Source organism: Pelodiscus sinensis, chromosome 10, assembly GCF_052426305.1.
Source record: "Pelodiscus sinensis isolate ZL-2025 chromosome 10, ASM5242630v1, whole genome shotgun sequence".
NCBI lineage: Eukaryota > Metazoa > Chordata > Testudines > Trionychidae > Pelodiscus > Pelodiscus sinensis.
The window spans coordinates 42,311,329-42,326,861 of NC_143061.1; the positions used below are offsets into that span (position 1 = coordinate 42,311,329).

Sequence of the window (15,533 nt, forward strand, 5' to 3'; positions counted from 1 at the left end):
AGGTTTGAATCTCACTTAGGCAAGAAGTGAAAATGAGCTTTTATGTTTATATATTTGTCCAGATTCATAACATTTCATATTGGTTTGTGCAGAAAGGACAGATGCTTGGAGAATGTGTAAGAACTGCATTTCAGAAGTGTATTACCATTAGACTATAAGGAAAAAACCCTGGGAATGGTGCCATTGGCTGAAGAGCATAACCAATGGGTGCTAGCTGCAGATAGCAAGGCAGCCAAGTCTGCAACGAATCTGTAGCTTCCACTGAAGCCTGTTTAAAAAAAAACAAGTAAAAGAACCAGGAAACCAGCACAGGAGCTGGCAAGCTGTACCACAGGCACTTTTGCATCTTCTGGAATTGGAAACATTTGCACAGATGAAGCATAGCACCAGTCAGCATTAGCAATTTCAATCCTCTGCTGGGTGTACCTTTAACATATATGCATAGCACCCTGTGTGTTGAAAAACTAGGACAACTTGGCCAATTGCAACAGAACATTCGATTATTAATACTTAACCATTTTCATTTGTTTGGGTGATCAAAAAAACTGGAGTTTCTCATTTTGGAACCAGGATTTTGTATCATATCACCAGGGTTGTAAGAATAGCACAGTACCTACAGGCTACGTCTACATTGGCATCCCTTTCTGGAAAAGGGATGCTAATGAGACGAGTCAGAATTGCAAATCCGCAGGGGATTTAAATATCCCCCGCGGCATTTGCATTTACATGGCTGCCGCTTTTTTCCAGCTTGGGGATAAGCCGGAGAAAAGCGCCAGTCTAGATGCGATTCTCTGGAAAATAAGCCCTTTTCCGGAGGATTTCTTATTCCTACTTTCAAGTAGGAATAAGAAAGTAGGAATAAGAAATCCTCCGGAAAAGGGCTTATTTTCCGGAGAATCGCGTCTAGAGTGGCGCTTTTGTCCGGCTTATCCCCAAGCCAGAAAAAAGCAGCAGCCACGTAAATGCAAATGCCGCGGGGGATATTTAAATCCCCCGTGGATTTGTAATTCCGACTCATCTCATTAGCATCCCTTTTCCGGAAAGGGATGCCAATGTAGACGTAGCCTCAATGTATGCACTGAATCCTCAGCAACATGCTATGAATTTCCCACCACCACCATAAGAACTGAAGTTGTTTTCTACTATGGCTTAGATTTGGTGAAGACAATTAAACATTCACCAGTCAAAAAGAGTTTTAGATATGGCAATATTATTATCCAGAATTACAGATGTGGTGAAAAAACAGAGAAAATCAGTTACCTCTTAACTTGAAATGTGCATCCAGATTAGTTGTAGAACAAATACAGCATTTGGTTGGTGAGGGTCAGTAGTGATCCAGGCAAAAAAATACACACAAAGAACAGAAGCAAGCATCCTTCTATCCTCAAGAAGAGCATACTATAATGATGCCTCAGTATACTACTTGCCTCTCTTGTAAGTAATTTACATGCCCAGGTTTAATAATGTCAACTCCTCATTTGTCATGGTTGTGCTCTTTATAATATTGCAACTCCACAATCTGTAATGCAGTGTTTCTCCTTTCCCTTTACACTCTGATGTTTGTACATTTCCTCTTTCATTTGTTCAGAGCAACATCCAGGCTAGATCCCATTGCAAACTTCCCTCCAGCAGAGTCAAGCATTGTTATTCTTATTCATCCTACAGGTTTCCCTCTCTCATCCCTGCTGGTAGTATGATTTTTAATGGAATATTAATGCCATCAGGTTTAGAGGTCTGCTTGGGCCTAATTTTAAAGCCCTATCTTAATTCAACTAGTTCGGAACCAATCCCAAACCGAACTCCAATGTCCCAGATCTATGTGTTTCAAATGAAGGGTTTGCCTACATGAAGAATTAGTTTGTGGCAAACTAAGGTACTGAACTGACCCCCACTCTAGCCTGTTACTGACTATACACCCCGCTGACATCCACACAAGCAATTTGTTAACATGCTTTGATCTAGTCCTCTTTCAAACAGGCTTAGATCAAATTGCATTAACAAACTGGTCATTCATGCATCAGCGGGGTGCTACCCAGACAGTTAGTTGACAGCTGGCTGGTGCAGGATAGGTTCACATCGTAGCTTGCCACAATCTGCCCTCAGTGATAAGAACCTGAATGCTTGCTATACAAGTCACAGCCAACCTAATCCAAACCTGATACTTGTCATTGGGTCCCATTGGGTTTGCATTGGCTATGGTTGTAAGCCTCTAGTCAGGTTTACAACTCATTCCATGCTGACACTTACAGCTTGGTTATCTAAGCCATGCCTGTGCAATTGCAGGTCTAAAAATCACATGTCTATATGCTAGTGTAAGCAATCACATGCATACAAGTTAGTACATATATACCAGGAAATCCTATCTTATCAGCCGATCCAGGCAGAAAGTATAATTACTATTATTTTTAAAGTTTACATACGACAGAAGAGATTAACTTGATGTTCAGATAGTAAAAAAGAACAGCTATTAGTTATGAACTGTAATTAGATCAAGGATTTTGGTGACTAGAACATCAGAGAATGACATCAGATATGTACTTTACATCAAAATGAAACTACAGCCCCTAATTGCAAATCAGTTTGAAAAAGATGTGGGGCATAGATTTTGTTGCAAATTGGTGTAATATAGTGCATATATTCACATATTGCAAAAACCAACAAATGTAGAAAAACTTATCATCTGGTAGAATTCTCTCATGAGATAAATATTTTTATTTGGTCATTGAGAAATATAGCATTGTTATTGATTATTTCTTCATGTATTTTGAGACAAAAAACATTCTCCTCTGGTTTTAGGGATTAAAAATACCCTTCTGGTAGCAGCAAGTAAGGTATTTTAATTGAGGATTAAATGTAACCATTTATACTTATTCCCAAATTTTGGCCAAAATCCAATACACCAAACCCTGAGCCTGGAATTTTAAAAATGGGTACAATGTTTTCCTTTTGTGTTCTACAAAGTATAACAACATAGTATCAGCACCTTGCCAAGCTGAAGTTTTCCATAAGTAGCACAACATGTCAGCCACTTTCCAAAACCCACAGTAAATTATCTCTATTTTTGTATTCACATTGGAAAGCCAAATTATGCTGCAGCATATTTTCAAAAGGGCATTCTCATATGTTCTGTTTCGTACCTTATATTTTCCTTTACTGTCCTTATTTTTCAAGTTTCTTGGAAAGAATTACCAAGGAATCAGTTTTACTAGATGTATTCTTTTTGATCCTGAATACTGAGATTACACAGACACATTCTTTCAAATGAAACACTCCAATCTAGCTCTTAGGGCTGAGCTTCATTACCTTCTGAGCTCTGGTCCAGCATCTGGTCCAGCCTGAGTAAATGTCTGACATACAGTAGCTTCTCTCTAGTCGCATAAAATGCGATAGGGTCAGATTCTAATATCATTTCTAATAGTGCGCACCATCTTACTCTGACTACACCACATCAATTTCAATGGAGAAAGGCAATACTCAATGTGAGTGAAGAAACAATGAATAGATCTCATGTATCCACTTCTGCAATGGAAAATCCTTTAAGGATCTGAATTTTTATTCTTTAAATGTCATTTCTGGTGTAACAAATATGTAGGATGCTCTACCCTCATTGCAAAGCACAAATACATTCTCAGATAAGAATCTCACTGGATTCCAAATATTAGACCCAACTATAATCACCCATATTAAAATCCAGATTCTGGCCCTCTTTTTCACACTGAATAGCAACCTTACTTTTATGGCAAAAGACCAGCTTGGCTTAACAAGGAGATCTTGCATGATCTCAAAATAAAAAAGGAGTCATATAAAAAATGGAAACGAGGACAAATAAGAAAGGATGAATATAGGCAAGCAACACGGGAATGCAGGGGCAAGATTAGAAAGGGAAAGGCACAAAATGAGCTCAAATTAGCTACAGGCATAAAGGGAAACAAGAAGACCTTTTATAAATACATTAGAAGCAAGAGGAAGACCAAGGACAGGGTAGGCCCACTGCTCAGTGAGGAGGGAGAAACAGTAACAGGAAACTTGGAAATGGCGGAGATGCTCAATGACTTCTTTGTTTCGGTCTTCACCGAGAAGTCTGGAGGTGTGCCTAACGTAGTGAATACAAGCAGAGAGAGGGTAAGTTTAGAAGATAGGATACACAAAGAACAAGTTAAAAATCACTTAGGAAAGTTAGATGTCAGCAAGTCACCAGGTCCTGATGAAATGCATCCCAGGATACTCAAGGAGCTGATAGAGGAGGTATCTGAGCCTTTAGCTATGATCTTTGAAAAATCATGGAAGACAGGGGAGATTCCATGGAAAAGGGCAAATATTGTGCCCATCTATAAAAAGGGGAATAAGAACAACCCAGGAAACTACAGACCAGTCAGTTTAACGTCTGTCCCAGGAAGATAATGGAGCAGGTAATTAAGGAAATTATATGTAAACACTTGGAAGGTAATAAAGTAATAGGGAATAGCCAGCATGGGTTTGTGAAGAACAAGTCATGCCAAACTAATCTGATAGCTTTCTTTGATAGGATAACGAGCCTTGTGGATAAGGGAGAAGCAGTGGATGTCATATACCTAGACTTTAGTAAGGCATTTGATACGGTCTCGCATGATATTCTTATTGATAAACTAGGCAAATATAACTTAGATAGGACCACGATAAGGTGGGTGCATAATTGGGTGGATAACCATAGTCAGAGAGTTGTTGTTAACGGTGCTAAATCCTGCTGGAAAGGGATAACAAGTGGAGTTCCGCAAGGGTCTGTTTTGGGACCCGTACTGTTCAATATCTTCATCAATGATGTAGATATTGGGATAGAGAGTACGCTTATTAAGTTTGCAGATGATACCAAACTGGGTGGGGTTGCAACTTCTTTGGAGGATAGGGACATAATTCAAAATGACCTTAGCAAGTTAGAGAAATGGTCAGAGGTAAACAGGATGAGGTTTAATAAAGAGAAATGCAAAGTGCTCCACTTAGGAAGGAACAATCAGTTCCATACATACAAGATGGGAAGCGACTGTCTAGGAAGGAGCATGGCGGAAAGGGATCTAGGGGTCATAGTGGACCACAAGTTGAATATGAGTCAACAGTGTGATGCTGTTGCAAAAAAAGCAAATATGATTCTAGGTTGTATCAACAGGTGTGTTGTAAAGCAAAACTCGTGAAGTCATTCTGCCGCTCTACTCTGCACTAGTTAGGCCTCATCTGGAGTACTGTGTCCGGTTCTGGGCGCCACATTTCAAGAAAGATGTGGAGAAATTGGAAAGGGTACAGAGAAGAGCGACAAGAATGATTAAAGGTCTAGAGAACATGACCTATGAAGCCAGGCTTCATGAACTGGGCTTGTTTAGTTTGGAAAAAAGAAGATTAAGGGGGGACATGATAGTGGTTTTCAAATATCTAAAAGGGTGTCACAAGGAGGAAGGAGAAAATTTGTTCCTCTTGGTTTCTGAGGACAGGACAAGGAGTAATGGGCTTAAAGTGCAGCAAGGGAGGTTTAGATTGGACATTAGGAAAAAATTCCTGTCAGGGTGGTCATATATTGGAATAAATTGCTAAGGGAGGTGGTGGAATCTCCCTCTCTGGAGATATTTAAGAACAGGTTAGACAGACATCTGTCAGGGATGGTGTAGACAGATCTTGGTCCTGCCTTGAGGGCGGGGGGGCTGGACTCGATGACCTCTCGAGGTCCCTTCCAGTCCTATGATTCTATGATTCACACATGATTCTATTGGAACTGACATGAATAAAGGAAATTGAATGTGGTCTTGAAGGAACCCTGTGTCAGGACATTCAGATACTTTGGGTGTCAAGGAGAATATTTTGAGGAGAGTGTGCACAATGTTTACTTTATGTGGATGTTACATAGCACACCATCACAGCTTACATCAGACTTCAACCAGCATCAGTATTATTTTTATGGGAAGAGGTTACATGATTTAATAATAGTCCAAATGAAAAAAAGTTCTGAATTATCAAGAAATACAGAAAACAAATCAGTACTTTCAATGCTTTGATTTGCTTGTTCAATGCCATGACAGGTAGTGTCCTTATTATGACATGAACAGTCATCATAATCACTACTATGTGCCAAAAGCAAAAAGCCACAATAGGTGTTATCAGATTATAATATGACCATATCAGATTTGTTGCTACCACTGTTATATAATTGCAACAAATCATATCTGAAATGTGTCAAGTAAAGTATCAATAGAAACGTTATGATTTGCTGAATTTGATTATGCTATTTCTAAGCATGTTTCATTTTTAATTTGAAGTTATGAATATTGGCTCTATACCTGGATTTCAAATATTTGTTTCTGGGTAGTACCCACAAGGTATTTAGCCAGCACATTTTGAAGGGCTATTGAAGTTAAATGGCTCATCGAGGAACACTTAACTCACAATGGACCATGGGAGACACCTATCTATAGTAAATGGCCTTTCTTGTGAACATTCCATTTGGAGAATAGGTTATGGCTTGTACTTTGACGAAGCAAAATCATGCATGGACATCTGACTTGCCCATGTGACTCCAAACACCATCTTGTTCCCCATAATTTTTCACAGTGAGATTGCCTTCACTTCACGGAAGCTATAAAAGGCCCTAGAGACATATCCATTCTGCCTCTTTCCTGCTCAAACCTCTGGACTATGGACTTACTCTAATGGAAGTTATTCTAACCAAGAGACTGAAGACTTCCCAGTGATTTGGAAGCAACCAGAGCAACCAGTTTATTCTACCACGGCTACAATCCTGAACCAAGAACTTTCAATAATTGTATGTATTTGATTTCTTTAAATAGTTTTAACTCTCACATTTGTCTTTCTTTCCTTTTTTATAAATAAACCTTCAGATATTAGATACTAAAGGATTGGCAACAGTGGGATTATTGAATAAGATCTGAGTTATGTATTCACCTGGATACGTGGCTGGTACTTTGGGATCAGAAGAATGTTTTTGATCATGGTGGGAAAATACTGGCCCATAGGCTGGATCCAGCTCCTGGTGGGCCCCTACTGCTATATTTCCCTGAACCTTCACAGGTACTGGCAATGACAGCTCCCGTTGGCCTTGAATCACCATTCCTGGCCAACAAGAGCTACAGGAAGCAGTGTCTTGGTCCATGTCACTTCCTGTGACTCCTGTTGGCTGAGAACAGTGATCTACTGCCAACATGAGCTGTGATTACTGGTGCCTGCAGAGGTTCAGGTAAATATAGTAGCAGCAGCTCACTGGGACTAACCCTGGCAAACTGCCACCATTTTATTGCCCACCCGTGATTTTGTTTGATTAAATTGTTTGAAATAACTCCCAGAATCTTTAAGCTTTGTGTCTGGGTGTTGAATCAAGGACTGGAATGCCAAAGACCTGCTTTTGTGACTTCTTGTTAGCCAGTGTGGTGAAACAGATTACTTTTGTTGCTGATTTGGTCTATCTTATGAAAGAATATCCATCAGTTCTGGGGTGTCTGTCCTCTCTCTCAGCAGTTTGTCCTAAATTAGGTATTCTCCATTGTGACCCACTGAGGCATGGTTACAGTGTATTACTTAGAAAAGCAAGAAACAGCCATTGGAGGGAATCCTGCACCGGAGGTAGGGGGCAAAATGGAGCCATCCCTATTCTCAAGTGTCTGCCTGGACCCAGAACATGTACAGAGAGGAGACACACACACACACACACAGAGGACATTAAGACTCTGGTGGTTCCTCCCCTCTTCTCCCTCCTACCACATTAGAACAATCAGACATCCCAATTGGCCACAACTGTTTCTCTTTTAAGCCCTGCTCCAGCTGTCCTGACCCTCCTCCCCCCAAAAGTGGGCATTTGTCCTGTTTGATGTTGCAGAGTTCCTCTACCCATTTTTTTCAGAAACGTTGGGTTAGGTGCACAGTAACATGCAGGGCAGAGGAGATGATAGCCCCTTGCAGGAAGAGGCAGTGTCCCAGTATATGAGGAGCTGGCAGGGTTACAGCTATTTGAGAAATAGAACCAAGGGTGGACTTTTAGATATGTATGGGGAATTTAGAGGAGGGTGCGACGTGTCTCCTTTCCTTCCTGATAATTTAAACATGAGTGGAGCTAGCAAGGAATTTAGACAAAATAAAAAGAGAGAGATACTCATAGCTAGCTGAAGAGGATACAGAACTATTGCAGCAAGTTTTAAGAGAGATGTGGTGTTGCTTTCTTCATTCAGATATTCCCGATGCTTCAGAAATGAAATCAACATCTCCCTCTCCTGGTCAGTAAAGCAACAATTTTTTACATGCCTTTACTCTCATTGTGTCTTGCTTAGTTCTAAGAATTAAAAGCCTCATGCAATTGACTGACACACCACCTTCCTTTTTTCCAGCCTTCTCCCTCCATCCCTCTTTGTTGTGACTACAATCGAGAGAGCATCTTTCACAGCCCTGGATGTTCAGCAAACAATCCATAGCATGGAAAGCAGGACTGAAGCCCTAGCCCAGACTAAGTCAAAGGATGTATTCTGATTCTTACCATTTCACAGATGAAATGGGCTTGTGCAGCTGGGTGCTAGTTTTATGGCGTGAGACATTAACTGCATTGAACCCAGGGCTGGATTGAGACCTTTAGAGGCCCTAAGCACTGAAAAGATTATGGTGCCCCCAATATGTAATTCAAACTAAAAACAATACTATACCATAAAATCTCTTTTTTTTTTTTTCTGGTGCCTCTGCTTTGCTGGCGCCCTAAGCACGTGCTTAGTCTGCCTATTGGGTAATCCAACCCTGATTGAACCACTTGCATTTCAAGCACAGAATCAAACCAGCAGATTACTCAAATATTTAGAGGCAGTGCTAGGAAAATATATGAGGAAAACATTTAGGCTACATCTATACTGCAGGCTTCTTGTGCAAGAACGGCCATTCTTGGGCAAAAACTTGTGGCACGTCTACACTGCACGTGCGTTCTTGAGCAAGTAAATTTACAGTAAAGTGTCGGAACAGAGGGCTTCTTGCACAGGAGTTATTCCTCTCCCCACGAGGAATAAGCCCTCTTTTGTTTTGGAGCCAGATCCACTTCCTCAGATCGTATTCTGGAAGAGAATTGGCATAACCATATATACCAAAAGAATACAATGAAAAAAATATACACATTATTAAACTGACAAATCAGATTTAGTACAGAAGGTTTGGTGAGGGAGAGGGAGGGAATAGCTATTTATGAGTCAATGAATGGCTAATCAGGGGTGATAAGTGGGGAAGCTATCTTTGTAAAGGTTAAGGTAATTAGCATCTTTGTTAAGGCCCATTCGTTAAGTGTCAAGTTTAAGCATGAAAGAAAGATCTGAAGTTTCCCTCTGTAGTCCAGTGTTAAAGTCTCTTTGAAGCAAGATGCATGTAGTAAAGTCATTAAGATTATGTCCAGTTAGGTTGAAATGAAAAGCAACTGGTTTTTCCTTGTGAAGATGTCTGATATCTGATTCGTGGGCATTAATTCTTTGGCGAAGTGTCTGAGAAGGCTCTCCAATATACATAGCAGAAGGACACTGTTGGCACATGATGGCATACATTATATTTCTGGATGAACAGGAATATGTGTTCTTGATCATATAACTGACATGGTTAGGTCCAGTGATGGTGTCACCAGAGTAAATATGTGGACAAAGTAGGCAACGGGGTTTGTTGCAAGGGAAAGTTCCAGGGTTGGTATTTATGTGGTATGTCCTGTGGTTGTTGTTAAGAACAACATTATGTGACTGAGATTATCATGGCTGGTAGGTTCAGACTTATAGTAAAATACACTGGGCCTGATTCTGATCATGTTTACTCATCATAAATCAGGAGTATCTCAGTTACAGTCAGTGAAGTCATACCAGCATAAAGCCAGAGAGAGATCAAATGCAGCATGGCTGTCTCCTCCTCCTCCTCCGCTGTGAGTCATTTCCTTGCCCTTCTATCTCCTAGCTACACTTCCCTTGGGGTATGTCTAGACTACATGCCTCTGCCAACAGAGGCATGTACATTAGACATACTGACATAGTCAATGAAGAGGGGATTTAAATATCCCCGCTTTATTAGAATAAAAATGGTCGCTGCGTTGTGCTGGCTCAGCTGTTTGTCAGCACAAAGCAGCAGTCAAGTCGGGGATCAGTTGGCAAGGAAAGCCTTTGGCGACCGATCCTGTAAACCTCGTTGCACGAGGCAAAAGCGATCAAACTGAGAGTCAGGCCCCAAGTGGGTTGCAAACCTGTTTTCACAGGGTCGCCAAGATTGGCTTAGACTTTCTGGGGCACAAGGCTGAAGCCCAAGCCCATACGCCACTCTCCAGGGCTGAAGCTGAAACCTTGGATTTCAGCCCTGGGCAACAGAGCTCAGTTTAAAGTTCTCCTAATTGAGGCTGAAGATTTCACTTGAAGATCTCATTCTCCCACTTGCAGTGGTGGGGTTTGAGTGGGCTCAGACTTCAGTCCCTCCCCCACCCCGGGTTGCGTAGTAATTGTTATCAGAAGGAGTCACAATGCAATGAAGGTTGACAAACCCTGGTAATCCCTGTATAACCAATAAAGATACTTGATAAAACTGGGATTACCACACTAGTTTGTTTTTCTTCTCCATTTCCACAGATGTTTGAGAGCATGTTATCACAGCAGAGTGAGAATGGGGACTCAGTAGGAAGAAAGTTTGCTCTGTTAAGCACAAAACCAGTTCCAGTTTTGATGGGTACAAAGGCGCCTCAGGCAGAAGAACCAGTGCTATTCCGAAAGAAGCTTGCCGTCTAGACGTAGCCTCAGAAAAATAATGCTTATCTACCTGAACCTGGTGAAATTTAAATATGCAGCAAAGCACAACAAGGAGCTCTTCACTCTGATATTGAAGATAAATTAATTCTACACACAGAAAAGCCATCATCTGACCTCCCATCGGCACATTTTCCCCAAGCCCATATGGTACATGCTTATGACTATTTGTCACTTTTTCCAGGTATAGTAAAAAGTTGATACCTAGACCTACCTCTTATCTTGTAAAAGAATTTTCTCAGGCAAAGCTCCTTTTCCTCTCAACCTTTAGATTTTTTCCTATATGGATTCTTATGGTTTATTAGTAACATTTGCTAAAATGTTAAATAAAAATGCTGAAGGAAAAAATATAGTTCTACATTAAACATAACAATGTGCTTTATGGGCACACTTTAAAAAAGTGTTAAATGAGGATTACCTCTGCACATCCATACTGAAGTCAGGGTACCTCATTTTGTGGCTTACAGAGATGTTTTACCACCCACCCACTACCAACAAAAATGCAGAATCAGCCACGTGTTCCCCTCTTTTCCTTACCTAGTCATTGTTCTACTGTTAGGGCTAAATGACCTCTGGCAGAAGTGGACAATTCCACTGTAGTCAACATAATTGCATCCGCAATGCATTTGGCTCTCACACTGGGCCCAAAATCAGCAAGCTAATGTACCTACATGGTAGGCAACAGAGAAATTTCCTTGTGCTTTCTTTTGATTCAGACAATGGGTTTCAATGAAATGGACTCTCATGAGGACTATAAAAACAGAGAGTCCGTGTATCTACATATGGCACTTCCATTTTATTATACAATGTAGATAATGAACAAAAAAGAGTCCAAGGAGCAGATGACCACTCTACTCTGTAGAAAATGTTTGAACTAATTGAAATCAGGCTAAACAAAGATAAATAACGCTTTAATTAGGATCCAGACTGATTGCAGGGTATCCAGGTTTCGGAAATAAAACATAATAAAGACAATTAATAACAACGTTTTAGTATATTTTTACATTTTCAAAACAACATACATTCTACATATGTAATCCTTATTGCTTCTGTTCTCATTTTACAAAAGGAAAAGTAAGGATTACATATGTAGAATGTATGTTGTTTTGAAAATGTAAAAATATACTAAAACGTTGTTATTAATTGTCTTTATTATGTTTTATTTCTTACACAGAGTTATGGCTAACTTGCCCACAGCAGTGGCAGATCCAGATTAGAAAACAAAAGTTTCTGGCCATATTTTCAACCCCCATATAATTCTCCTGTCAGAAAACACTTGACTATCATCTGCTCTGGGATTGCACATATATCTTCTCTCACCTTTTGAGGTTCTGCATATCTCATCTTGATCCCTCCTTGTCAGTCACATTTCTCCACTTTGACTTTACATTTGAAGTTGAATGAAAAGAGTTTGCGTCCCTTTAATCAGAACTTCCATGCACGAAAGAAATATAGCTCCTAGGGTGTGTCTGGCCTTTTTTCAAAAAAACTTCACCTGCATCTAGACTGCCATCGCGTTCTTTTGAAATTAAATTGAAAGAACGCAATGGTTTTTTCAATATTAGTAAACCTACATTTACGAGGAGGAATGCCTTTTTTCAAAAGAGCTTCTTTGAAAAAAGGCATTCTTGAATGCAAACAGTGCTTTTTTCGAAAGAGAGTGTCCAGATTGCCTGGGTGCTCTTTTTCAAAAAAGCGGATCGCTCCTGCAAAGCGGATCGCTTTTTTGAAAGTCTTGTGGCTGTCTAGACAATCTCTTTCGAAAGAGGCTTGTAGTCCAGATGTACCCCAAGATGGAACACCCTTATGGGTGTTGTCCTTATGTGTGGCTCTCCTTATGGAGTTTATTCCACTTCTTTCCATTGGGTGGCAGGTTTCTATCTCCCATGGAATCAGCTACAAGGTCTATACCCCAGCTCTATGCAGACTCCAGGATATTCAGAGGAGATCAAGATCATGTGTATAGATGCTTAGAGCCCCTACACCAGGTCTGTAGCTCTTGGGTCCCCTCTCATACCATTTCCTGGCAACACAGCTTAATTCAGCCCCTGTCCCTGACAGTCTTCCTCCCTAGGGCCCTTCCTATGAGACTGAACAGAAAAGGGATTTTGGCAAAGGTATTTTGGCAAAGGTACCTAAGGCAGAGATTAGGTACTCCCTAGATATTGCATCCTCTCAGGCTTCACCTTGCATTTGTCTCACCACTCCCTCCCACCTTCATAGCCTGAATCCCTTCTTCCTTGGAAATCTGAACCATGCAGAATGGCTTCCTGGTGGTCCTAGGAAAGGGCAATGCTTCTGCAAAGGAAAAAAGTGCTGTCCCACTGCCATCTACTGCAGACCTACCCATAAATTTGATAGAGGCCTGAGTTAGCAGAAGAAAACAGAATTTGGATGTTAATAATGTAATAAGTGTATGGGGTGACTCCAAGAATTTGGAAAGTGGTCAAGGGCCACACCCTTCCATATTAACAAAGGAAGCCCCGGGTCTGGGATGGAGGCTGAGTGCAGAAGGGAGCTTACAATAAGGGAAGGGGTTCAGGAGAGGGCGTGGGGGCTGGGATGGAGTTTGGATGAAGGAGGCATTTGTGACCTGATTTAGGGAACCAGGGTACAGGGGTTTGGATTGTGACCTGGGGAAGGGAACTAGGGTGCAGGAAGAGGTAGAGGGATTTAGGTTATGACCATGGGCAGGGGACTGGAGTGCAGGATCTGGGAGGGAATATGGGCTGTGACCTGAGGCAGGGGAATAGGGTGCAGAGTGTGGGGTGGTAGGGGTTTGGGTTATGCGGGGTAGAGGTGCAGGGGGTTTGGATTGTGACCTAGCACAGGAGAGGAATGTGACCTGGAGCAAGGGACGGGGATGAAATATGGGGGCAGAGGGTTGTGATGCCAGAGGCAGGCTCTGACTGGGAGACTTACCTGCTTGACTCCCATCCAGCAGTCTTCTCAATCAGGTTCCCTATCTGTCCCCACCCCCAAACCGGATGCAGGGGCCATGTGGTTTTTGAATAGCTAAGAGTTTTAGGGGAGGCTGAGGGTGCTTTGCAAGCTGCTGTTGACAAGAGGCAGTTCCTGTTGGCCAGCAATGGGATCGTGCTGGGGGCAGAAGCAGCACTCCCCTCCCCCAGCTCATGGCTGTGAAAGAGAAATGGCCATGGCAGCCACTTCTCTGAGGCTCCCCGTTTCAACCACTGGCCAGATCTGTCAGCTTGGCAGATCAGACCCAGCCCACAGACAATGTTTTGCCCAAGCCTGGCTTAGTTGATGACTATGGTGCATTCAATGGATTTATTACATGCGTACATAATATACCTCTCTCACAGAACTGGAAGGGACCTTCAGAGATCATTGAGTCCAGTCCCCTGCCCTCACAGCAGGACCAAGTACCATCCCTGATGGATTTACTCCAGATCCTTAAATGGCCCCCTCAAGGACTGAACTCACAACCTTTGATCTATCCCTCCCCTCACTGATGATATTAGGGCAAATGATCATCTGTGCTGACATGACCAAAAAGAGGAAATGAAATCTGATTAAAGGGCAAACTTGAGCTTTGCCTGCACTACAGCTTATTTCGACTCGGTGGGGGGGTATAGAAACATCACAATCCTCAGTAACTTAAGTTACACCAGCATGTTCACGTGCACAGCACTATGCTGATGGCAGAGCTTCTCCTGCCACCATAGTTTATGCTGCTTGTTTTGTTTTGTTTTGTTTTGTTTTGTTTTAATGCAGACAGGAAAGTCTTTCTTGTTGGCATAGGGTGCCTTCACCACGTGTGCTGCTGCAGAGCAGCTGCTCTGGTCCACTTGCCATGCAGTATGTATAGACATACCCATCCTGAGGAGCATTTATGCAAAGCACAAAGGGGATTTCTAGGAGTTTATGGATTGGGAATTCTTTTTCAGAAGTCCAGCTCTCTCTGTCTTTTGTGATGAAGGCATCTGACTGGTTCAGGGGCTTCCACATGCTCAGTCAGATGGAATACTGAGCTGCCCCCAACTCTTTATTTTAAAAAAAAAATGTTAACTTTATCCCAAACACTAGGATATTGAGCAGAAATGAAACAACGAGAAAGAGAATTTGGCACATACTCACAATGACCCATACAACATGTAGGCTTCACCTAAGGGGCAAGTTACAGGTTTCTGCTGGCTTAGAAAGCAATCAAATGGGTGATTTTCTGAAAACATGTTTGTATTTAAATGGATTTTGGAAAACATTGTGAGCCTGAACTTACTAATTCAGGACAATGCCTCCTGAAGTGATATTCACAAGTTTAAGGCAGCTCAGGGAGCAATTCGTTCAGCAATTTCCAAGAACTGGGATTCTATAAATACAAAGCTCTACAGAGTAATGCCTCTTGATGTGTAGAAATTGACAGAATTTTGTCCAACCCAGGCAGCATGTCAGATTGGCAATTTCTGCACTAAGCTTTCAAGCTTTAGGGAAAACAGTCATGACCAGAGTCCCTAACAAAAACAGAACGGCATGTCCCTCCCCTGTCCCTGATTCTGATTCATCATATAATTTCTGGTATAAGTTTTCAGCATGGAACTCAACTCCCCTTGAACAACCTAAGAGCCATTTCTTGGAGTGGAGAAGTTTCCAAAAGCCATGCTCATTGCTCTGAGTCAGAAGAAATACAATCTGGTTGAAAGAAAGGAGATTGTATTTGCAGAATATAAACATTGGGGGGGGGGTGGGGATTGAAAAAGAATTTCTGACCTTTAGATTAGATTATGGAGCTATACCTATCTCATAGAA

At 41.6% G+C, this 15,533-nt stretch overlaps 1 long non-coding RNA gene across 1 annotated transcript; it reads left to right on the plus strand.

The window, feature by feature from the left end:
* Positions 1-6,178: 6,178 nt before the first annotated feature.
* LOC149523865 (uncharacterized) lies at positions 6,179-10,977 on the plus strand. Its single transcript, XR_016350396.1, has 3 exons — positions 6,179-6,781; positions 8,199-8,243; positions 8,355-10,977. It is a non-coding gene; the product is annotated as an uncharacterized LOC149523865 (long non-coding RNA).
* The last annotated feature ends 4,556 nt before the right edge of the window (positions 10,978-15,533 follow it).